Source organism: Vulpes lagopus, chromosome 2 (assembly GCF_018345385.1).
Source record: "Vulpes lagopus strain Blue_001 chromosome 2, ASM1834538v1, whole genome shotgun sequence".
Lineage (NCBI taxonomy): Eukaryota > Metazoa > Chordata > Mammalia > Carnivora > Canidae > Vulpes > Vulpes lagopus.
The window spans coordinates 145,545,028-145,570,406 of record NC_054825.1 but is presented as its reverse complement, the minus strand read 5'-3'; the positions used below and the strand labels follow the sequence as shown (position 1 = coordinate 145,570,406).

Below are 25,379 nucleotides of genomic sequence, written 5' to 3'. Positions count from 1 at the left end.
TATCTCTCCCTGGGGTGTGTCAGACCCAAACCACTGCAGTATTTTCTGAAGCCTGTGGCACCTATGACATTAAAATGAAACATTCTCAATTATCCACTAGAATGGTGGAGGCCAGTGGTATAAATGAAACTAGCCACCTTTGGAATTGGGCCAAAATAAAACTGAATAATTTTCAAACGTGCTTTCCTCCATTCAGTGGTTCAGAAGCCACCTTGCCTTGTCCAGAGTGTGTTTCTCCACTGAATATAGAATCTGCGCTGTACCCTCAAAAGAACTGTTTCTAGAAACTACATATTAATTTTGAAATGAAAAATGATCTGATCCTTGGGCATTGTGTGGAACTCTGGAAATAAAATGACAAAGTGATGATTTCAAAAAATCATTCTTGAGCCCAGAACTAAAAATTGACATCCACTTGGAGGGGGTGATATATTTTGAACTGTCATATTAGGAGAAGAACACGCTTCAGACCTCACTGTTCTGCAGGCTGTCACAGGAGGAGTAATAACTCACTAATAATCTGCTCAAAAGATCTGATAAAGAAAGCATTGGGTTGGAGGGTGAATACTTTGAAAGTTATTTTCCTGTGTGGGAGTCAAGTTTCTCCAGATGGTACACCTGTATTTTCTGCAAGTTCGCTGTCTGCAGATCCTGTGTCTGTGGTTTTTATTGTACCACACAAAGGCAGATAAGACCAGTCCTTTGCGCAGAAGCTGTCCGTGAGACATTTCAGTGCATCATCATCAAGGAGAGAAGCAAAAGAAGATAGCTGTGGTCTCTGAGGACTATAAAATTGAGATTATCGCTCCGCTCTTATCTTTTCTGTTTAACCCCCAATACATATGTATGTCCAGACACCCAGAGACACGAAGTGGGTTCGGTTATAAGGAAACTTTTTAACTGTTCATTAGGTCTGGCTGTGCTTGTTTTCTCAGTGAGATCATCACCCATGCTTACTTTGATGGGAGTGCTTTTTACTCATCCAAGATGTGCTTCTGTATCCTGTGCATGATGGATCAGGGAGCTTTAGGTTATCGAGCCCCTAGCTGACATATAGGCTGTCCGGGTGACATCCTAATTCTCCCAAGCTACTTTTGCATGCTCTGACTTTGTCATTTTTTTAAGGATGTGGTTAGTATCTGGGATATAAGATGTGCATTTGATTGTATGTCCGTGCATTCATTCATTTATCCAGCTGACAAATACGTACTTAGCTTGACACCATGCTGGGCCTTGAGGGGAGAGCAGACGCCAGGACAAATGTGGTCCCTGCCCTAAGAATGCTTTCATTGTTATGGTACAGACAAACCAGAAGAAGGAAACATAATAAAACAATTACTAACTTTTAAAGTCCTGTGAAAGAAACCCACACATATATGGTAAATCAACTTATGACAGAGGAAGCAAGAATATACAATGGGGAAAGGAAAGCCTCTTCAGTCACCGGTGCTGGGAACACTGGAGAGTCACATGCCAAAAAATGAAACTGGATCACTTTCTTATACCATGTGCAAACATTAACTTAAAATGAATTGCACACTTGAATGTAAGCCGTAAAACTCCTTGAATAAAATAAAGACACTAAGCTCCTTGACATTGGTCTGGCCGGTGATTTTTTGAACCTGACTCCAAAGGCAAGAGCAGCATAAGCAAAAATAAACAAATAGGATTACATCAAACCAGAAAGCTTCTGCACAGTGAAGGAAACCACCATCAAAATGAAAAGGCTGCCTACTGAATGGGAGAAGATATTTACAAATGATATGGCCAATAAGGAGTTAATATCCAAAATATATAAAAACCCATGTGACTCAATGACAAAAGAAAGCAAGATGACTACAAAATAGGCAGACAATCTGAATTGCCATTTTTCCAAAGAAGGTGGGAGATAGCCAACCACCTGAAAAAATGCTTCATGTCACTCATCATCAGGAAAATGCAAATCAAACCCACACCTCACACCTGTTGGAATGATGCTTATCAAAAAGAGAAGAAATAACAAACATTAGTGAGGATGTGGAGAAAATGGAACCCTTGTGCACTGTTGGTAGAAATGTAAATTGGTGCAGCCCACTGTGGAAAACAGTTATGAAAGTTCTTTAAAAATTGAAAAATAGAGCTACTGTATGATCTAGCTTCCGGTTATTTATCTGAAGAAAACAAAAATACTTATTCAAAAAGATATGTATACCCCCATGTTCGTTGTAGCACTGCTTAAAATAGCCAAGATATGCAGACAGCCTAAATGTCCATTGGATATAAAAAAGATGTGATACACAGACACATACACACACACACACACACACACAATGGAATACACTCATCCATAAAACAGAATGAAATCTTGCCATTTGTGACAACATGGATGATCTTAAGGGTATTATGCTAAGTGAAATAAGTCAGACAAAAACAAATAGTGTATGATTTCACTACACATGGAATCTCAAAACAAACAAAACAGAACTCATGGATACAGAGAACAGATTGGTGGTTGCCAGAGGGGAGAGGAGAGTTGGGGTGGTCAAAATGAGTGAAGGGGATCCATAGTACAAACTTGGGAGTTATAAGTTACAGGAATATAATGTATGGCATGGTAGTTACAACTATATTATTTTATAATATTATATAATAAGTATTGCATATGCAATATATATTACTATATTGACTATAATATTGTATTGTATATTTGGAAGTTCCTAAGAGTTAATTTTGGTAGTCCTTATCATGAGAAAAAAAAATTTGTAGCTCTACATGGTGCCTGATGGCAACTAGACTTATTGTCACTTTACAGTATTTACAAATATCAAATCATTACATTGTACATCTGAAACTCACGTAAATGTTATATGTCAATAATCCTTCCATTTAAAAAATGCTGTGAAGAAAATAAGAGCAGGGGTTGCTATCTTTTAGATGAAGGATTTCGGGAAGCCTCTTTAAGAAAGTGACTTGGGGACTGGGATTGCAAGTGCAAGAAGGAGCCAGCCAACAGAAGAATAGAAGTAAGAATTTATTTGGCAGAGACAACAGCATTTGCCAAGTCTTGGAAGCAGGAAGGAGCTTCATGGGTTCAGGGAATTGAGGGAGACGCCAGCGTGATGGAGGATCCTGAGCAAAGAAGCAGAAGTAGGACAGTGAGAGCAGTGGCTCTCACCTGAGCCCCACATTATGTCCCAGGGAATGCAAGGCAGTGCCGTCACAGCTTGTGGGGGATCAGGGGCAGGTGGGGCCAGCATGTAGAAGATCAGAGCCCAGGGATGCTGCTACACATTGTGCAATGTGCAGGATAGGGCTCCGCCACAAAGAACTATCTGGCCCCAACTATCTAGTGCTAAATTGAGAAATCCTGAGTTAGAGAAATAGGTGGTGGCCTGAGCTGAGAGATATAGTAGGCTGGACTGCTTGTGGTTGCATATGGGAGCGAGGGCATGAACCGAATGTTTGATGATCCCCGGAATCTAACCCAAGCACCTGGGTGGATGTTGTGGCCATTGATCAAGATGGAGAGGAGTGGTATAAGGAAGGGTTTAGGAAGGAAAATCATGTCTTCCAATTTGGACATGTCAGTTCCAAGACATTTTGAGCCATCGAAGGGGAGTTTCTAGTTGATAGTGAGAAAGGTGGATTTGGAACTCAAGGTTACCCTGCTATTTGTTGAGCTGTGGATTCCCGAGAAACTGGTGAGTTAGATGGAGGAGAGGCCCCAGGACTGGGAAACATTTACATTTTGATACAACCTCTTAAGACTCTCCTTCATAGAGTTATGTTCTTGAAATAAACAAAGCTGGCCGACTCATTCCCATACACGTAGTCTTCCATCAGCCTTGCATTACCCACAGAGAAAATCCATACTCTGAAGCACCGCATAGGCATCCATAAAGAGTCTGTCCGCAGTGGGCTTGTCTTCTCGCATCTTCTGCTATTCAGCACACACCTAACTCCTGCCACACTGAATACATGCATCCCTGTTCCTTTAGGTCCATGCTGATCATTCTAGAAGGTCTTCATTCCAGAAACAGCTCTGTCATCGCCCATCCACACGCTCCTAGGCACTGACTGTTGGTTACATGTTCCCAGACCTCCCTCAGGACCCTGCACTTGACCTGTTATGAATGACTTTGTGTTGTAATAATAGCTTGCAGTTATATCCTGCCAACTGCATCTTGAGTAGCTAGAGAGCAGGGGCTTTGCCCAATCATCTTGACATCCGTAGGGTCCCATACAGTGCCTGGCACCAAACGTTCAAGAGATGTATCCCTTTTTTCTTCTTAATTCTAAAATTGTCATAGTCGTCCCAGAGAGATATATTCTTGAGCCTACAGCTCCAGATCTGCAATTAGAGGTGAGATATGCTGGAGGGAAGAAGGGGGGGCTGGGAGAAAGGGGTGGAATTTGCACTTTGGATATTCGGATCAGAGAAAGAACACTTTGAAAGAGCCCAGTTCAGTTCTTTTGGCTTTTTATGTGTCAGAGATAAGAGCGATTATGTCTCTCTCCGGTCACTGCATGACTCTTTAAAAGTTGGCTATTAATCTTTTGGCATCCTTAAGTCCCCTTGTCCATGGTCTGCAGACGCCTTACAATCAGCCGCTCTGATTGTATGGAAGAGTTTCAGCAGTGAATTTTAAAAGGCCGTCTCTTCCCAACTCCATCACTTAAAGGTTCCATTCTTTCTAGATATTGCCTCAGTTAAAGGGTGCCCCTTGGTGGGTGCCAGTTACTGTCAGGGAGAATCAGAATTTAGGAGGGGTTGGCAGCCCATTTCTCGAACACAGTAGCATACCAAACATCTTTTTCTGTGTAACATGAAAGACGCAGGACCAATGATTTTTCAGGTTTGCTATTTCAAAGGGAAGGAGAGGGAGTAAAAGCCTGGCAGTTTTCAGAGCAGCTACAACCTCATGAAGTAGACTTTAAAGCTGCAGTCCGGACCCAGAGGCAGGCGGTGGTGATGAGAGCCCCGGCCCTCCTGCTCTGCCTTCATCCCTCACTAGCGCAGAGCTGAGACAGGGAGCCTGCTGTTTATGAGCAGAGCCCATGCAGGACAGGTAATGTCTGAGCAGAGCAATGCCACACTATGGTTTGACTAGTGAATCTGATGATGGATGAAAAGGCACTCGGAAGACCATAGTTGGCTGTACAGATATTAAATTGGCACTGTTGTCGCTAGATCCCCATGGAATGTAAGTCCCACAAGAACAAGTACTTGGCCAACCAGGTGGAACTCAATACTTAGTGAAGGAACAGATTTTACTTCACCTTCACATGCTGCCACATTGTTCACCTTGGAATTCCAAATGGCTTGGGACCCTGGTCTCTGTGGATGGCAGTCCTTGCTGTTGGGTATTGAGGTGATAAGTTATTTAGAAAGAGCAGTAGGACTCTGTGGCCAAAGGAAATCTAACTTTTGGTCATTAAAGACACCTCAAAAAAAAAAAAAGTATCCTATGGAAAACAAGGAAGTTTCCTTGGAAAACAAGGAAAAATGTTTTCCTTGATTTCCATTTTATTTAAGTAAAAAGTCTTGTAGCTTTACCATCTCTCAGTGTCTGGTTTATTTTTACGAAACTGATTTTAAGCTCTAAGAGTCCTTTCTCTTCATCTTTCTTTGCCTTTGTGTGTTGTAGCTGCTGTTCCTAGGCCAGTAGAATTCCCCAGGGGGAAATGAAATATTCTTTCCAAGGCTGTAGAATGCAGTAAAATGGGGTGAGCTTGTGTCACTCAAGACTACAGGATGGGGAAGTTGGGGGTGGGCAGGGCATGTCCAACTTTGTGTTGCATGTGTTTTAAAGAAAATCTCAGATAACAAAGCAGCACAAGTGGCACAGTCGTCCCCTAAGAATTTTTTTTTTTATTTTTAACTTAATTATGATAAACTCAGATCTGTTCCACCATTTCATCCCCTGATGTCTGATGGAACACTTAATTTAGATATAACTGATATTGTAAATTAGGGGTGTCTTAAAGTTGTAAATACAAAAGAGCCTTTGAAGCATTGAAGTTTCATTTGTGAACAAAATCAGAAAGGATGGAGTCTTCTGAGGTTCTGCTTTGATAAGCAAAATCCTGTTTTCCAAGGGAAGTATTCCATGTAATAAAAACAGTAAGTTTCTATTTCCTTTTGGACTTTGAGGTATGCCAAATTGGCCTGCTTTGATGCTGACCTCCATACTTTTTGTTCATACATTTATTTTTAAGCAAGTTTTATTAGCATATTGGATACTTCCATTGACACATATATTGCTAATTTTTAAATTTGGGTTTTTTAGGAAAATGGAAGTCCTGAATTATTTCAGATGAGTTTCCTGAAGGGTGAGAAGAAGCTACCTAGCATGATATAGCTCTTGATTGACCTAGCCAAGGAAAAGGGTGTCTTGCTGGAAGCCAGATGGCTCCACAGAGCAGAAGTAGCTGTGCCTATCAGAGGGGCAGCCACGGTGCTCAGAATCTCTTGGTGCACAGGGCAGAGTCTGGCTGAATCTAGGGTACCAGGCCACAGCCCTTTATCCATAGGGTTCCATCCTTGTGAAGGAAGAATTTAAACTGGCAGCCTACTCTTGAATAGGAAACAGTTATAACCATCCACGCCCTTCCAAACTCATCCTCCCCAGAGTCACCTGGACCAGAGATCATTGGGTACCCAGTGGCCTCAAACAGCATCTTTGGCCTTAGAATATCTGTTTGCCCACCACATGTTCTCACTCAGTAGATAAACCTGAGTACCTATGCATATTAGGCAACACAGCTATAGCCTTGAATACAAGGGATTGGTCTGTGACCTCACAGAATCATGTTATACAGGACCTGGACTTTTTAGCACTGTTACTGACTTGCCTTTCAAAAAGTTTTCAATTTACACTGCCTCCAGCTGGTTTAAGAAAGTGCATGTTTTCCCAGGTTCTGACACTGAGCTCTATTCATTCTAAGAATCTCTGCTAGCTAGATGAAAATGCCTCAATTTGCATTCATTTATAAGAGCTACTTACATATTAAGGGCTTGCATTTTTATTGCAAATGTTTTTTAAAATTTTTATTTATTCATGAGAGACACAGAGAGAGAGAGGCAGAGACACAGGCAGAGGGAGAAGCAGGCTCCATGCAGGGAGCTGGATCAGGACTCGATCTCAGGACACGCCCTGGGCTGAAGGCGGCACTAAACTGCTGAGCCACCCGGCTGCCCGTTTTTTTTGTTGTTGTTTTTTAATTTTATGTTTTTCTGGTTTTAAATTAGTCTTTAATTTTGCTCTCTCTCTCTCTCTCTTTTTTTTTTTTTTTTTTTGATCCAGGCTTTTATGAAGTTGGATTTGTTAATATTTCCCTAAAGGCTTTTGTCTTCGCCCTCATTTTAAAATTTTATGCTGGAAATGCTTTGTTTAAATTATAATATTCATAATGTAAGACTTCCCAAAGAATTCTTAATTTTCAAAAATTTATATTTACGTTAATTCCTCTAGTTAAGCTTTGGAATTATAAGATTGTTGTTTCTAAAAAGATTGCTATTGCGATCTTTGTTGAAATTGGTTTAAATTTATTAGTGATTTTAGAGAGAAGTAGCATCTTTAACTGTTAAGTCTTCCCTTTCCAAGAGTTATATGTCGGTATATTTATTGTCTTTTATGGTATATTTATTGTCTTTTATGCTCCTCAGTAACTTATAGTCTTCTGAGACTTTGTACCTATTTTTTATTAAAAAATTTCCTAAGTAATTTATGTGGGATTTTCTTCTTGTTCTTATTGTTATGGGGTTTTTTTTTTTCCCCTCTATTACAAATAAGATTTTTTTTTTTCATTACATTTCCTAGCTGGGAATGTGTGAGTTGTTCTTATGTGAGTTTGTTTTATAAACTGCCAACTTTATTTTTAAACTATTCCCCTATGTCCATGATTGATTCTTGGGTATGATAGGTGGCAATCATATCATCTGTAAATTATTTTTCTCCTTCTAACCAATATTTTGTATTTAGTTTTCTTGACTTATTTTACTAGTGTGATTTTCCAAAATAGTATCAAAGAATCTTAGTGATAACAGGACTGTCCACGATTTTAAAAGACAAATGGCTATTGTACTGTCTCCAGAGTATAATTTGTGGCACACATGGGTTATTAATAGCTGTTTAAGTAAAACTTTCTTGGCCATATTCATTTGGGAGGTACTATTGGAAATAGTATAGTGTTGTCATTTTTTTTTTTTTTTTTTTTTTTAGTGTTGTCATTTAACTCAAGAACTGTTTTCCATATTGAGAAAGTTTCTTTCTGACTCTGGTTTTATTAAGAGTTCTTTAAAATCTTCGGATCCCTGGGTGGTTCAGCGGTTTAGTGCCTGCCTTTGGCCCAGGGCATGATCCTAGAGTTCCAGGATCGAGTCCCATATCAGGATCCCTGCATGGAGCCTGTTTCTGTCTCTGCCTCTCTCTCTCTCTCTCTGTCTCTCTTTCTCTCTCTCATTAATGAATAAATAAAATCTTTAAAAAAAATAGTTCTTTAAAATCTTAATTGAGTGTTGACTTCTGTATATAATTGATTTAACAGACCATGGAAAGGCAATCAGTGGAAACAGCTTTTGAGATACTCTCAGTACTTGAAAGTAGTAAAACTGTGTTTCTCTTAAAATATTATTTAATTTGGATTTGGTATCAGTCTATGGATAGAGTATTTGTAGTTTGCTTATAATTTGGTGCAGTGTTTAGAATTTCTTCCAATAGGCCTGCTGGCCTTTCCCCCATACCAGAGTAATCTGTGTGGAAATTATCCCAAGAGTTAATGCTTTTCACAAGCTGTCTGGAGGAGGTATGTGTGACCTTTGCCTTAAAAACAACAATAAGGGGCGCTTTGGTGGTTCAGTCAGTTAAGTATCTTCCTTCAGCTTTGGTCATGATTCCAGGGTCCTGGGATCAAGTCCTGAGTCGGGGCTCTCTGTTCAGTGGGAAGCCTGCTTCTCCCTCTCCATCTGCTGCTTCCCCTGCTTGCGTGCTCTTTCTCCCTCTCTCTCTGTCAAGTAAATAAATAAAATTTTTAACAAACAATGACAAAACTGGTTTTGTCCAAACCACTCTGGACGGGTCCCAGTCCAGAACATCTTATTTATGAATAGCCTGCCACTCTCCCTACTTGAGTTCTCATTCTCTCTATCTCTCTCTCTTTCTCTCAAAGTATTTAAAACAATAGCAGTAATAAAGCACAATAGTGTAGTCTGGGCCACTCCTGACAAGTCCCAGTAGAACATCTTATTTATAGATAGATTCTTTCCTTTGGGATTAGTGCAGTAAAGAGTGAAAGGGTTGGGCTGCTTTGTGTAGACAGGACCTAAAAGCATTTGGGTGTTTTATTTTTTTTTTTAATTTTATTTATTTATGATAGTCATACAGAGAGAAAGAGAGAGAGGCAGAGACACAGGCAGAGGGAGAAGCAGGCTCCATGCGCCGGGAGCCTGATGTGGGATTCGATCCCGGGTCTCCAGGATCGCGCCCTGGGCCAAAGGCAGGCACCAAACCGCTGCGCCACCCAGGGATCCCCATTTGGGTGTTTTAAAATTTATGTGTGTATTTGTTTCCTCCTGCTGCTGTAACAAATTACTGCAATCTTCGTGGCCTAAAACAACACAATTTATTATCTTACAGTTCTGTAAGATAGACATCCAATATATGTCTCAACCAAGCTGAAATCATGATGCCAAAGGGGCTGCATTCCTTTCTGGAAGCTCTAGGGGATGGTCTACTTCCTTGCCTTTCCCAGCTTCTGGGAGCCACTTAGATTCCTTGGCCCATGGCCCTTTTCTCAATTTCCAAGCCACCAAGGAGCAGTTAGTTATATCTTTTCACACTGTATCTCATTCACCCCCCTTTTTTACCTCTTCTTTTTTCACTTTTAAGGACTCATGTTACTATATTGGGCCCATCCGGGTAATCCAGGACAATCTCCCTGTCTCAAGCTGATTAGCAACCTTAATTGCACCTACAACCTTGTAATATTGTGCCTTCTAAGGTAACGTACTCTTTTAGGCTTCACAAGTTTGAGGGGTTAGGACGTGACCATATTTGGAGTCCATCGTTCTGTGTCCTACAGTAGAATTTAACCGTGTCCTCCTCTGTGCACCTAGAGCACTTTGTCATCCCTGTAGCACGTACTGTCAATGTGAGACTCTGAACAGACACTGATTGAGCTCCTGAGGTGTGGAGAGGAGAGACAGTCTCACATCTGGATTTCCTCGACCTCCTCCTCTTCCTCCTCCCTTTCCCCTCCTGTTCTATTTAACCCCTCCTTTGAATCAATAAGTGTAATAAACACACCTCCAAGACCTAATCTCCCTGTGATAAACTTACATAGATAAGAGATTGTTTTACAAGATGGAAGCATGAAACAGGGCTTCTGGTGCTTTCCTCATGATTGAGAAGCAAGGATGGCTCATGGTCCTACTATAACATGAACCAGTCAGTCTTTGTTTTTGTTTTTTTTTAATAAATTAATTTTTATTGGTGTTCAATTTACCAACATACAGAATAACACCCAGCGCTTATCCCGTCAAGTGTCCCCCCTCAGTGCCCGTCACCCATTCCCCCCCCACCCCCCTCCCCTTCCACCACCCCTAGTTCGTTTCCCAGAGTTAGGAGTCTTTATGTTCTGTCTTCCTGATATTTCCTGATATTTCCCACACATTTCTTCTCCCTTCCTTTATATTCCCTTTCACTATTATTTATATTCCCCAAATGAATGAGAACATACACTGTTTGTCCTTCTTTGAACACAGTTTTTAAAATCCAGTTCTGAGCTCACTGCCAGAGGTAGTCTCCTTCCTTGCCTGTATTATGCATCTCCCACAGTACCATTTGCCCTATTATTTCTTTGGTGTTTACAGAAGCAGGTCATGTTTATGAAGCATGTCCAGAAAAGGGAAATGATAGATGGAAAAATCTCTACATGGGGTATAGAGTCAAGTGATGTCTAGATTGGGATCAAGGGCTAGAAATATGCTGGTGACTTCATATGTACCATGGGACTGGTATTTTTCCAGCATGGAGTTTGGATAAACTTGAATGGATCTTTTTAATATTTCTTTGAAAATGGAACATTAGCTATCCTCAGAGATTTAATCTTGGGCAGAAAATTGGAGTAAGATCATCACCTCCGATGACAGGATTCATCCGTTTTCTTGAAAGTCAAGTGGATATCCTCTGCAGTTTTGCAGTTACTGTTGAAATGAAAATCATCACCATCACTCAAGGTGGAAATAGCAGAAATGATTAATTTAGAAAAGAGAAGGATTGTGGGGTGGGTGGAAGTGACATTTGTCTGCATTATATTCTTAGAAACTTAGACTGTGAGAGTTGGAAATGCCTCTGAGAAAACTGTTCATTAACATATAAGGAAATAGAAGCGCAAATACTTGAGTTGTTGGCCAAGAGTGTGCTGAGTGCAAGAAGCAGAGCTGGAGCTCTGGGTGCAAGTATCTGGGTCCTCAGCCCTTCTCCATACTTTGCACTTTTTTTGCAGTGTCTTTGACAGCTGCTCAGGGTGACCAGACCAAGCCACTCGCCCCAGAGATGCCCTTTGTATCAATTTTCACTTGGGCATTTCTCAGGCACAGATGGCTCAAACATTCCTTGTGTGGTTTGCCCTTGAGAATCAGTGTCATCTGCTGTGGGAACAGCAGCCCCTGGGTTTGTGAATACGTGTGCATGCCTGTGCGGAAGGCTGAGGAGGTGGGCAGGCTTGTTTGTACACACATGATGCATGATGCCAGCTGCCTTTTTTTTTTTTAAGGACCAGGATCCATCATTGGATTTTTTGTTTTACATTTTTTAAATTGTATTTATTTGAGAGAGAGAGAGAGCGTGCGTGCACGAATAGGAGGACCAGATGGAGAGGAACAAGCAGACTCTGTGCTGAGCATGGAGCCTGACACAAGACTCGATTTCGCCACCCTGAGACCATGACCTGAGCCAAAATCAAGAGTCAGATGCCTAACCGACTGAGCCACTCAGGCACCCCTTGTTTTTTTCATTTTAAATCACTTCAGTACTAGTGTTTTACATTTGGCTTGATGAAACAAAATGTGAGTTAAAACAACTGTGAAGTTTTAAGACACAGTTCTTGATAAACCTAAAATACACAGCATTCCATGGACACAAATAGCATATACACAGACAACATAAGCAGCAACGTATATTCACCATAAAGAAAATGCTGATTTATGTTGGCTTATATTATGATGGTTTTGTACTTCGATGAAGTTGTGGTTTTTCAACCAGGGCTAATTTTTACTCTCCTCCATTCAGAGCATGTAGGGAGCAAGTATGTGTGGACATACTTTTGATTATGAATTTGGAGGAAGTGATGCTGCTGGCATCTAGGGATAGAGGCCAGGGATGCTGCTGGGCATCATATAGTGCACAGGACAGCCTCGCACATACACAGCAAAGAATTACCCAGTCTACAGTGTCAGTGGCAGGGTACCTGGATGCTCAGTCAGTTAAACATCTGCCTTCAGCTCAGGTCATGATCCCGGGGTCCTCGGATGGAGTCCCATGTTGAGCTCCCTACTCAGTGGGGGGCCTTCTTCTCCCTCTGCCCCTCTCTCCCACCCCACCTCTCTCTCTCTCAAATAAAATCTTTCTAAATAAATAAAATAAAATATCAATGGTGCCAAGGTTGAGAAATTCTGGCCTAAGGGAATCTATGACTTATCTGAAACTTGGGTTTAGACATCTTTGTAGGGAGTTGATTTAGAAATGGCTTTGCTTGTGGAATAAATGTATCAGAAGAGTATGTGGCCTGGAGAAATTTCTGTAGTCTACTTGGGTAAGGGGATCATTTTGCCCAACAGTGGCAGAAGTGCCCCTTTCACTATCTCAGGCTTCTATTCTTGATGATGGGAATTTAAAAATCAGCTTCCCTCTACCTTTGACATCTATGAATTCTGTGGTCGAGGATTTAGAGGTACTGTTTTCGTTTGGGGTCACCATATAGTTTGTATAACCAAACACAGAATTACAGAAGATGGTTAAGAAAGTCAAGACTAAGGTATGCATCCATTCTTTACCAAAACAGGCCAGTCAAGGAACCCAATGGCAGGTGAGGAAGTAGACCTCAATGTGATCAGATCGTGGCAAAGACCATTATGGCAACAAATACTTGAAGAGGGGACCCTAAAAAAAAAGAAATGACTAGGGGCTGCCAGAGCCCTGCCTGTGTACTGTGTTCTACTTAGGGACTAAGTGTATTAAGGATGATTAGTATTTCCTTGTTCCTTTTTGAATCTTTGAATGAAAATTTCCATATTGTTTGGGGTTTTTCCCTATTGCCAGGTGGTTAAATTCCAAACAAATTAAATCATGGGCTAGAGACATAGGTATTTCCAATAATGCTCATGTTGTAGGGCTGATGGCAGATGGTTTCCCTCCGATGAAAATAACACCCCTTCGCCACAGAAACCTGTAAGTATGAGCAGCTGTGGCGCGTGGCGGCGGGACCACCTGCGTGTCTGGCCGCCCAGCTTGGTGGTGGTCGATGGAAGAGACTGGGACTGCTTTCTCTCACTTCAATTCACAGTGAGGTGATGCCTCTTGGGACAGACTGTTCATTTACTCAGGCAGACTGAAGAGATTTTTTCCCCCAAGCCATATACTTATTGTACCAGGTACGTCCGTTTCACAAGCCAGACTGTTTCTAATCAATCCTCCAGTAGCCTAAAGCCAAGCACTGACAGATGCTAGTGCTGGGAGAGAGGTGGAGTGCTGGTGCCCAGGAACAGATCCTATCAGAGTGGGCCTGAAAGAGCAAAGGGTAGAGGTGTGGGTCAGAAAACAGGTAGAGACAAGGTCGAAAATCAGCCAGGCCTTTTTGTACAGAGACTCAAAGAACATGTAAGAGAACACAGTACAGAAATTTCTAGATAGAGAATTGCTTGGTTATGTGTATCCTGAAAGTTGGCTACTGTAGGGCCTAAGGCGTACCCCTTACCTCAGGGGTGATGCATCCAGAGCCTCATAGAATCTTAGTGTTGAGATGCTCTACCCATCCAATGTCATCTGCTCCATCATTCAGCCAGCACCAAGTTGAGCACTGAGCAAGGCATACAGTTAGTTGGTAGACACACTTATGTCATTGGAGAGTGTGGGGTCAGGACAACAGAACCCACCACAGTTTCCTCTAACTGTTACTAGGGAAGGGGGAAGGAAGCGCCCCTCCATTGAGCAATAGACTGCGGGTTAGGCACTTCCACTTGTGCTATCCCGCAGGCCATTTATTCGCTAGGGCCATCATGGATCCTTTTAGGCCAGGCCTCTGGAAGACTCATTTGTTGGAGTCAAGTCCAGAGGTTGAAAGACACTGGCCAAGAACAGTCACATCTTCTGACAGTCTAGAAAAGGGTCAGAGTCTGGTGGTGAGCTCTGGTGGGAAGAATCCTGAACTAGGTGTTTATCAGTTGATAGCTCTGCAACCAACTCTTTGGCCTTAGGCAACATCAAAATGAACTTATATAATAATGCTCTCTCAAAGTTTAAGAGAAAAGGACCAGGCAGAAATAAGCAGCCCTTGGCTGCTACCCAGCTGGCACTTCTGGAAATTGCACATGGGTGAAGAAAAGATTGCTTCCTCTTGCTTCCCTTATGAGAAATGACTATGCTGTTCTCCTTTCTCAGTATCAGTCTTACTGAGAGTTGTTATCCAAAGTAGGCAAAATGCAGTTACTTCCTGGTGTATTTTTTAATGGAACAGCTGTAACTGGAAAAAAAAAAAAACCAGGAATATAATGTTGGAATGAAATAGGTTAAACTTTACAAAGCGAGTGACTTCTGCTTGGTGACCATGTATACGAGAAGATAAATTAGAAAGTTTGACTTTAAAAAAAAAAAAAAGAAAGTTTGACTTTTAGAATATTATTTAATTTTGATTTTTAAATTTTATTTGTTTATGAGAGACACAGAGAGGCAGAGACACAGGCAGAGGGAGAAGCAAGTGCTCTGCAGGGAGCCCAATGTGGGACTCGATGCCAGGACCACGACCTGAGCTGAAGGCAGACACTCAACCACTGAGCCACCCAGGCATGCCAGACTTTCAGGATTTTATGTGTAGAAGAAATCTTGGCAATCTTCTAGTCAAACGCCTTCATTTATAGGGGAAGGAAATGAGACCCAGTGATGTCCTGGAGCTTTCTCAAAGTAGGTTTCTCACAGCCCCCTGACAGCAGAAGGGGCCCCAAACTTAGATTTTTCTACTTCCTTCCTGATACCAAATGTCTGTCCATGTTTGCAAATTAATATGGCGGGCCTTCTGAAATGAGGGCAAGAGTCTTTGTCTATGAATGTTTTTTTTCTTGTCCCTTTCTGCCATTGGTCAAGAAGCTGGTTGGTGGCAGACACTCAACCGCTGAGCCACCCAGGCGTCCCTGGTGTTGTTTTCTATGGCTTTCCAGAAATATAGGCAGAACTACCAAGCAGGTAGTAATAAGTTAACAATTACTATTATGATCATTTCAAATAATTAAGTTGTGAAGGGAGGGATGGCTTCACTTCCCACTTAGAGAAGACAGCTTGATCATAGGAATTTAGAGAGAGACCATTAAAAAAAATCCTCTTACCATCATCCCTCATCCCTTGGGCCTTCCACCTGCTGGTTCAAGACTGTAAGAAGGGTTTAGGACCTGCATGGAAAAAAAGCAGTTAAAGATTGGCAAGCAGCACATTGATAGGAAACAATGCTTTTCATTGTCAGTCTATAAAAATCATTGTAGTTTTGGTTTATAAAAGTTGTTTTTGTTGTCTGTAGGGTTCTGTCACATGTAACAATCATATCCTTCCCTCCTTTTCTTCCTTTCAAATCTTAGATCCCTGAGCTTTGCCTGTTACATAAATCTTATTTATTCCTATACAAATATGTATACACACGTGTCAATATTTTTTCATGATGTTATTTATTCTTATAACACATGTAGGGTATATGTTATATATAAATTATGAGATTGTCTATTATAAGATATCTATGAGATAGATATAAAATTCCCTCTGGCCCACTTACAGAGTCTATCTTAAAAATTAAACTAAGAAGAAGAAAAATTGAAGTGAGAGAAACTTGAATGGAGAAATAAAGCTAGTTTTCCTTCCTTCTGGCCTGCTTCTATGTCCTGTATTGTATTCCTCATTTTATCTATGTTTTGTTACAGATCAAGATACTTACTTAATCAATTGAGGTGACTCATACAAATCTAAGCACAAATGGAAAAAATAAATCCAGGGATCTCTGCCCCAGAAAAAAGTTTCATTTCTGGCTTTCTTCTTTTTATTTGGGTAAATGGATGGCCTCCTGTTTTATGAAGTCAAAAAATATACATCCTGAATTAATTGAATGCAGAATAGTAACCAATGGACCTGCCAACACTATCAGAGCACAAGGCACTGGGTTATTTCTCCTCCTTAGCTAAATACGTTCTTCTTTTCATAACTGAAGAGGTCAGTTGGTGGAATGAAGAGGAAAGGTTGGAGATGTCTTGGTGTAGGTAATAGAAGAACAATAAGATCTTACTTGCTGCTGGTGTTTGCAGAAGTATAGTAAGTTGTCCTAGAAGTCTTTGCCCCCTTTAAGGAGTTTTAATTATCTAATTCCTAAAACAACAGCAGCTCTGTGTGTGTGTGTGTCTGTCTGTCTGTCCGTTCATCTGTCTTCATATGCAGCAAGAGCTTTTGCAGGGCAGGAGACCTGGGGCAAGGCTAGAGGTTAGTGGCCTCTCTAATAGTTGGGACTAATATAAGGCCATCAAGGATGGTGGAGACAGTGACATTGCTGAAGGGTTTCCTTTGGTGGGAAGGACTCGGTTGTTGTCATGCACCTGTGCTATGTAGAGCCACTAGACGAGCCTAGATTCTCATTCCTTTTGTAAAGATTTAAAATGCTAACATTGCATTGAAACCTTTCTATTTTGGCACCAACTGGATGCCTCTCAAACTCGTGCCCGTGTTTCCCTGCACCTGACCTGACAGAGTTCTGTGGAAATGCCTCCTGGGGACACTCTAAGGGTGAGGCTTGGCCCTGCCCCACCTCCACACCTCTGGGCAAACCATGGATTTGCTGGTCAATGGAGAATATAAATAGAAAGAATAGCAGCTGGCCTGGTTTGGGCCTGGAAATAGGTCCACACAGCCAGGTTAATTCTATGGTCGTTAGACTAGCCATAGAATTTAGCTGGGCCTGTGCTAAATCAACTGGCAAAGCTGACATCTCTGTATTTCTGTGTCCCGTCATGATGTTGAATATGATAGTTGGGAACATGGGCTTGCATATAAGGGCCAGCTTTGTCACTTCCTCACTATGTAGCTTTGGGTAAGTTTCTCTATCTTTTTCTTTTTAAGATTTCTTGTATTTATTTTAGAGAAAGACCAAGCACCCAAGTGCAAATGGGGGACGTGGGGAGGGGCAGAGGGAGAGAGAGAATCTTAAGCAGACCTCTCACTGAGGATGGAGCCCAAAACGGGGCTTGATCTCACAACCCTGAGATCATAACCTGAGCTGAAATCGAGAGTTGGCCACTTAACTGACTGAGCCACCCAGGCGCCCCTTGCTTCTCTGTCTGAGCCAGTTTCATCATAGGTAAATCAGAAGTAACAGTTTTACTTCTCGTATAGTGTTGTGAAGATAATGCATATCAAGGTGAAAACACCTCTCATGCACTCAGTACAACATCTAGATCACAGTAGGCACTCCAGAAATGTCAGTACCAGCAGAATAATGAAATGATCCCAGTGTGCTCCATTCATTCAGCTTTCCCCAGAAAGAAATGAAGGTAGAGGTAGGGCAGGAGATTGCTACCATGTGCAGTAACTCCAGCTACAGATGGCTGATCACTTCCACTACAAAGGAGGCCACCCACAAGATCTTTTTAACCATACAGTGTAAGGCTCTAAAGGGACAGATAGAGAAGTGTCTTTACAACTTCTCTGTATCTCTCCCCAGGTGTGTTTCTCAATCTCCCCTCATTCCCAGGCTGCTGTTATGTGTTTCCCCCAAAAGAGCCCCTCATCCCAATGAGCCAATTATGGAACACATTTCTATTTGCAAAAAAAATATATATATATGTGAATCTGATATATCTTAGAATTCTTCTAAGGTACTATTTCAAATCTTAACAACTAGAGAAGTGCAAATGTGTATTATAGTAAAAAGAAAGAAGAACCATTTCTTCCATTTCTTAGATAAGAATAGCTACCCTTTCTACACACTGTGAAAGCTTATAATTTCAAAAATTAAAAAAAAAATTCCTGAGAGCAGACATAGAATTTTACTGCTTCAGAGTTTCTAGTGGCATTATTTTGTAAATGCAGTTGAGCTTTAATTGATATAAAATAATTGAGCATGGCTACTAGTGTGTAACCATAAAGAAATGAAAATTATTAATTTAAAAGCAGATAATACAGCAAACACACAAAAGAGGCGTCCCTTATAGGTGATCAGGAAAATGGGAACCCAACCAGCAAGAGGAGCACAAAATAACAGTATTAATGGTAGCGGTGTTGGTGAGGGCTTGATGACAAGCACGTACGTTCTTCTACGCTGTTGCTGACAGTATTGACAAAATGTCTTAGAATGCATTTTGGGAGTACCTACCAAAAGTATAAATGTACATATCTTTTCCCTCAGCGTTCTAAGCATCTATGCTGCAGAAATACCCAGTAGATAAATGGGCAAGAATATACAAGCAAGGGTGTTCATTGTAGCATTATTTGCTATTAAAAGAGAGAACAGGAACCCTAATGGCCATCAGTCGAAGAATAGATATAAAACAGTTGTGTTGCATACAAACTATGAAACACTCTGTAACCATGAAAAATAATGAGAATTTGTGTAGATGGACATGTTAGGATATAGTGTAGAAAAAAAGAAAAAGACAAACTGCAGGGGCAGCTGGGAGGCTCAGTCCATTGAGTGTCTGCCTTCAGCTCAGTTCATGATCCTGGGGTCCTGGGATCGAGTCCCACATTGGGTTCCCTGCTCAGCGGGGAGCCTGCTTCTCCCTCTGCCTCTCCCCCTGTTCGTGCTCACGCTCTCTCTCTCTTAAATAAAATCTTTTTTAAAAACTCCAGTAGAACTATTCAGTAAGAGCCATTTTTATTCTTTAATATATCTATGTGCACATGTATTTTTGATGTGTAAAGAAAAAAGTATAGAAAGACACACATAAAAGAAGTGATAATAGTTAGCTCTGAAGATCGTGTTCACATTTTACTTCCCCTTTTATCTTTTCGAGAAATGCAGAAAAGACATTTACTACCAAGGTATCCGTTAGAGGTGGTGGGCAGGGTGTGGTAGAAGGAGCTGAGTGGTCATGCTTTGGGCATCCATGGTCTTCTCTCTGCTCTTTCTCTCTGTTGTCCTGGGCTTGGGTTCTGAGTTCCTCCAAGGTGCTCCAAGACCACCCTTGACTACAGGTAGGAGCCACCCATGGATTTACTATCCACCCTGAGCGGGTGTTTGTAGCTCTGCAAACACCTGCCACTCACCACCTGCACACCCACACCCCGATGATTGGAGCTAGCTAGGTCTTTGGCCGTGGTGGCCACTCAGTCTCAGAGTCACAGGCTCCCTGTCCTACTTTCTGTGGTTAAGTTATTGGACTTGTTCTCAATGAGCATGGGTTACATTGTGGGGTTGTTTTTTGTTTTTGTTTTTGTTGTTTTTTTGTTTTGTTTTGTTTTTTAATTGAGCAGTGCTGTCTGTGTAGGCATTCCTCTTTCAGTTTGAGACCTTTTTGGGTCTATCATATTTCAGGTAAAGAACGTCTGCTCCTGTGTTCACAGGTTACCAGCACTTGGAATACAGGTTCAATTATGTATAAAACTAAGAACCGGAATGCCTGTGGCTTACACGGAGTTGAAGTTTGTTTTTCTCATGCACGACAGGATGGAGATGATTTACTTCCTCTGCAGAGTCATCAGGGGTACAGGTTTCTATCTTGTTCTGCTCCCATCATCTGTGGGCAGCTTCCAGATTGGATCAGGGAGGGCTGCTTCATCTCCAGCCATCACATCTGCAGAGGACACACTCTGTCCTGATAACAGTGTGACCTGGGAGTTGAACACATCATTTCCTCTCACAACACATTGGTCTGCAATTAGTCACCTGACAACAGTTGATGGCAAGAGAAGCAGGCAAAATACCCAATTAAAATTTCTATTACTATCTAATAGAGTTTCTTAACATTGGCACTATTGGTGTCTGGGGCTCAATAATTCTTTGTTGAGGGGGCTTTGCTGCGCATTGTATGTTAGCAGCATCCCAGGGCTCTGTCCAAAAGATGTCAATGGCACACCCCCTCCCCCATTTATGACAACCAGAATTATCTCCAGACACTGCCAGGTGTCCCATGTGGGACAAAATCAACCCTTGTTGAGAATAGCTGCTCAATAAGAAGGGCAAATAGGTACTGCAGACAACTAGCATCATCTGCCATTGGCATTGTGGTGTCCCCTCCCCAAAGCAGTGCTTAGCACTAATATATTTTACCTTTAAAATCAACAACTCCCTTATGGGAAACAATACTCTTAAGACGAGGTGAAACTTGGTTTTCGTTGATTCTAGACAGATGAAAAATTAATCCCTTTTTATTTTTACCTTTTGAATCTAAACTTGTATCAAATAAATAATATTTTAATTTATTTTAGAGAGCACACAAGCAAGGGGAGGGGCAAAGCAAGGGGGAGAAGGAATCTCAAGCGGACTCCCTGCTGAGCACTGAGCTTGATATAGGGCTGGATCTCAGGACCCTGAGATCATGACTTGAGTTGAGACGAAGAGCTAGCTGCTTAACTGACAGAGCCACCCATGTGCCCCAATAATATTTTTATTTCAATGTACAAACAAATGAAACTTTCTTCCCTAGCGTATATAGTGTTAAGGTTATTATACTGTTCCCCACTGATGATGAATATCTCGGTGTATGCGGTAATATTTTGAAAGGATAATATGGCAGCATTCATGATGCTGTTCTATCCTAAATCAAAAATTTCATCTGCACTTGATGGTATATCTTCTTTAAGGGCAATTAAGAGTGTATAATTTACCACTGCTGAATACCTAAAGAGTATGGTGTTTTTCTGTTAATGAGAAGCATTTGCTTAATATGCTTTTCCATTCCAATGAGAGAATTCCACTGCCAATCATATAAATAAGGTAGAGATCATTTAAAAGAAACCATGAAACACTTTACCTTTGTTCTACCTTTTCCATCACATTTAGAGACTCAAACCTTCCTTCCAACAAGTGGATACACAGGGATTTTGTTAAAAGACTGCTTAGTGATAAAAGAAAATTAAACATAAAGCGAGTCTGTCTTGGGCATCTTGCAAGGTTGTTTAGTGCCCAGTATGTCACAATGACCTTGTTGTGAGGCTCTGCGCAGGCACAGGGTAGGAACATAATTATTCTTACTCATTATCTCCAGCATTCTGATTTTCAAAAATGTAGAAGGCTGCAGAAATTATATAAGAAAAGTAGTTTCCAACTATGACAGTAACAGAATACCACAAAAGTCATTTGTGAAACCACACCTACTGGGAGAAGGGAGACAAGATATCTAGCTGCTCAATGATCAAAGATTGCATGGAGAGAATCAGAATGGAAGTGGACCTAGGGCGTAGGTGGGAAGCCAAAAGGAGAATGGAGAAGGATGACACTGAAGGCATGGAGACACGCCTAGGTTTTAGTTAAGGTTGTAGGACCTGTGGTGTGGCTAGGACAGCAAGCCGTCCACTGGAATCTGTGTTCCCTCTTCCAGAGGAGAGCTAGCCCTTCTAAAAGAGAAGAAGCCAGCTCTCCTCGAGTCCCGGTGAGGCAGTGTAACTGATCTTTGCTGGTGGACTGTATGTGGATCTTTCCCTAGAGGGTCTGGACAGTGAATGGATGACACATTCAGATTGAGTGATTTGAGAAGACTTTACAGAGGACACTGTTGGCAAAGGTATGGGGAGAATATAAGGAAACTACAGGGAACAGCAAGGTATCTTGAGACTAGTACATACCTCGTTGCCTCCCTTAAGCCTGAGAGGTTAAGAGAGTGGTACAGTTTCTAGAACCCAAAATAGGAGTTATCTGGAGAGGCCTATAAGAAAGGAGCTCTAACTTTCAGGATGTACCTGTCCACATCAGATTCCTCATAGGAACAAAGAAGGGAGTAAACACTGGCATCACTCTCAAACTTCCCATACATTACTGTGGAGGTGTCCCATTGGTTTTTATTGCTAGACTTCCCAAATACATTTTTAACAAACTGGAGATGAGCAGAGGACCTTTAATTCTGGGAGTCACCTGAAGAGTCATAGACCTGCCCTAAATTTTATCCTAGGGCAAGAGAAAGAAGATCTAACCCCAGAATAAGTTTAGAAAAGCAATGGGAGACAAAGTTGATGATAATTACATTTCACGAGGGTGTAGCTATTACATAGATTTCTAGCAGTGGGACCTTGACCTGAAAGAGAGTGAGATTTAAAAACTGAGCAAAAGGCAAAAACGGAGCAAACCATTTGCCTTCAGCTCAGGTCCTTATTCCGGGATCCCAGGATCCCGGGATCAAGTCCCATATCAGGCTCATCGCAGGGAGCCTGCTTCTCCCTCTGCCTGTGTCTCTGCCTCTTTCTCTGTATCTTTCAAGAATAAATAAATAAAATCTTTAAAAATTTAAAATAAAAAATGAGCAAATCCCAAACATGTATATACATGTACATATGTGTATATTCATCCCTCAAAATGAATTGATATAGTAGCAGTACCTTGGTTGAAGGACATTTCTTTTCCTACATATAACAGAACATTTGGGAAATTCGAGAAGTATAAGGCTTGAAAGTACAGATCACCTACTGTTCCACCACCCACAAATAATCATACAGTTTGAAATATTTCTTTCCTGACCTATTTTCCTCTGTGGATGTATATAAATACGGTTGTGAAGTTTTCTTTTTCAGATTTTATTGTATGTATTTTGCATCCTGCCTTTGTAAACTACCATTTTATTTTTTTGAAGTTAAAAGCACATTTGAAAAATATGGTTTATATGATGACAGGATTTGACTGGAGTTTATCGATGAATTTTGTCACATATTCAAGATCCATACTTGGACTTACTTATGAATCAATGATACAAGAGAGAAAGAATAGAGAATTTAACCCATAGCTTTTGCTACCCCAGCAAGTTGTAACATTCACATTCCCAAATGAAACAGCCGCTTGGTTGAGATTCTGGTCACTCCTTTCTTCAAGTTCTCTTTTCTCAGTTTCTATAAAGCCATGTTTTCCTGATTTTCTTCCCACTCCTGCAGTCACTCCTCTGTCATCGCTAATGATTCTCCTTCTGGTCCCTCAATGTTTCATCATGTCCAGGGCCCTTCTAGAACTATCCGCCGTCTCCTTGTGTTACTCACCCAACTCCTTGGTTTTCAATACCCTTTATATGCCAGAAACACTCAGATTCAAATTTTCAGCCCAAACCTCTATTCAAAACTCCAGACTTGTATCTTTATGTCTCTAACTGGATGTCTCATTGGCATCTCAAATGGAACGTTTGATCTTCCCTCCGAAATGTGTTCCTCCTCAGTCTCCTACCTTAGTCGAGGAACTTCCATCCTCTCAACTTATCCAGAAAAACACCAGGATTTGTTGGTACTTTGCTTGCCCTCATTTCTAGTTCACAGCAAGCCCTAACTCCTTCCAAAATCTCTCTCACATTCATGTCTTCTGTCCATCTTCTCATCTGTGGGAACCACTACAACAGCCTGCTAACTTTCCTTCCTCCCAGCAGCCAGAATGATCCTTTTCAAATTAGGATGCTGTTTCCTTATCAAAACACAAAAACCCTTTGCATGGCCTGTAAGCCCTGGATCTGGAGCACTGTGGAGGGTGGAGCACTATGTCTTTCCGGCCTCCGGTTCTGGCAACTTCCCTGTGGCCCACTGCAGTTGACCCCCGATGGTCTGTTTTTGGGTCCCTGAACTGCTCGTCTCTACCTGGAAATCTGTTCCCCCGACCTCCTCATGGGACTCACAGTTCCTGGTGGGCCAGGACTCTGGCCAGACCACTTCTGTATCCCCGTTCATAGAAGAGCCTCTAGCACATGTGGGGCCTCCAGACAGCCTGCAGACTGGCCCTTCTTACCTTCTAGGTTTCTGCCTGTGTACTGTTCCTCGGGGCCACCTCTCCTAACTCCACCTTTCCAGAATGGACCTCTACCCATTGGGCCTTAATCACTTCACCCTCTTGTTTAAGTCCCGGACTGCTGTTGTCATTATGTCTGAGGGTCTTTGCTTGACATCTCATTCACCCACTAGACCAGAAGCTCCCACAAGAGCAAGAACCATGTCCTTCTTTCCCCGATGCCTGGCTCACAGAAAATCCGCAGATCTTTGTTAAGTGAAAGAAGGGCATCTGACCAAATGGAGTCCTGAAGGGAGCTCTTCTCTTTGCCTGAGGAAATCCCAGAGAAAATGCTAGAGTCAGTCCTGAAGTAGAGAAAAACGATCTGCAGAATTATGGGGCCCTCATGGTTGGCTCTGCCCCAATCCCTAGTCTTTGTATATATGTTACCTTACATGGAAAAAGGACTTCGCAGATGTGATCCAGTTAGTGATCTGTGGATGGGGAGATTCTCCTGGATGCTATTTGCTACTGCAGCAATAGAAAGTTGACATAAGGAGGGGAGGGACTGGAGACATGGTTTGAACAACCTGAAGGCAAGAGGTGCCCCCACTCTCTTTCAGCAGGCCTTAGGTTGTTCACCCCCAGACTTGCCCATTTCTGTAGTCCTATGACCCATTCTATGCAATCTGTCCCTCTGTCTTTTCTCTTATTTCTATCATGGGACAAAGAAGCCTATGTCTCCATTCTTGAGTATAGGTTCCGATGGGGCTGGGCTGGGGGTTACCCTATACCTGAGAGTGGGCTTCTTCCTGTTAGACGCGAGCTGCCTCCTCTTGCTATGAAAAGGTATTACTGAGCAAGGTGTTTATGGCCTAGTCTAAGGCACCTTGGCAGTGAACATTTGTAATTTAGAACTAGACTTCCTAGATCTGTGTGTGGTTTTGGAAAAAACAGACATTCTGAAAAAAAGAAAGTACATCGGGCCCTCTCCTTGGGAAAAATGCACACAAGCAGGAAATGTCATAGGCAGTTGTTAGGTATTCATGGACCTATAAGGTCAGCTTGCTCAAAGGATAGAGTGTGGGTGTGGGTGTGTTTTTATGAGTGTGTGAGTATATGTGTGCATGGTGGGGGGGTGTTGGAGGGGTGGGGAATCTCTTTTTAATTTGGATGCAAGAATCCATGGATGTCAGGAAGGAGTAATGCTATCAGATGGGCTTCCATGTAAAGCTAAAGGGTTTGGGCTTAATCCTGCAGTGAGGACACCA

The 25,379-nt window shown here is 41.7% G+C and overlaps 1 protein-coding gene across 2 annotated transcripts in view; it reads left to right on the top strand.

Moving 5' to 3' along the window:
• PIP5K1B (phosphatidylinositol-4-phosphate 5-kinase type 1 beta) overlaps nucleotides 1-25,379 on the top strand; it is a 304,219-nt gene that overhangs the window by 130,658 nt on the left and 148,182 nt on the right. The window lies entirely within an intron of this gene.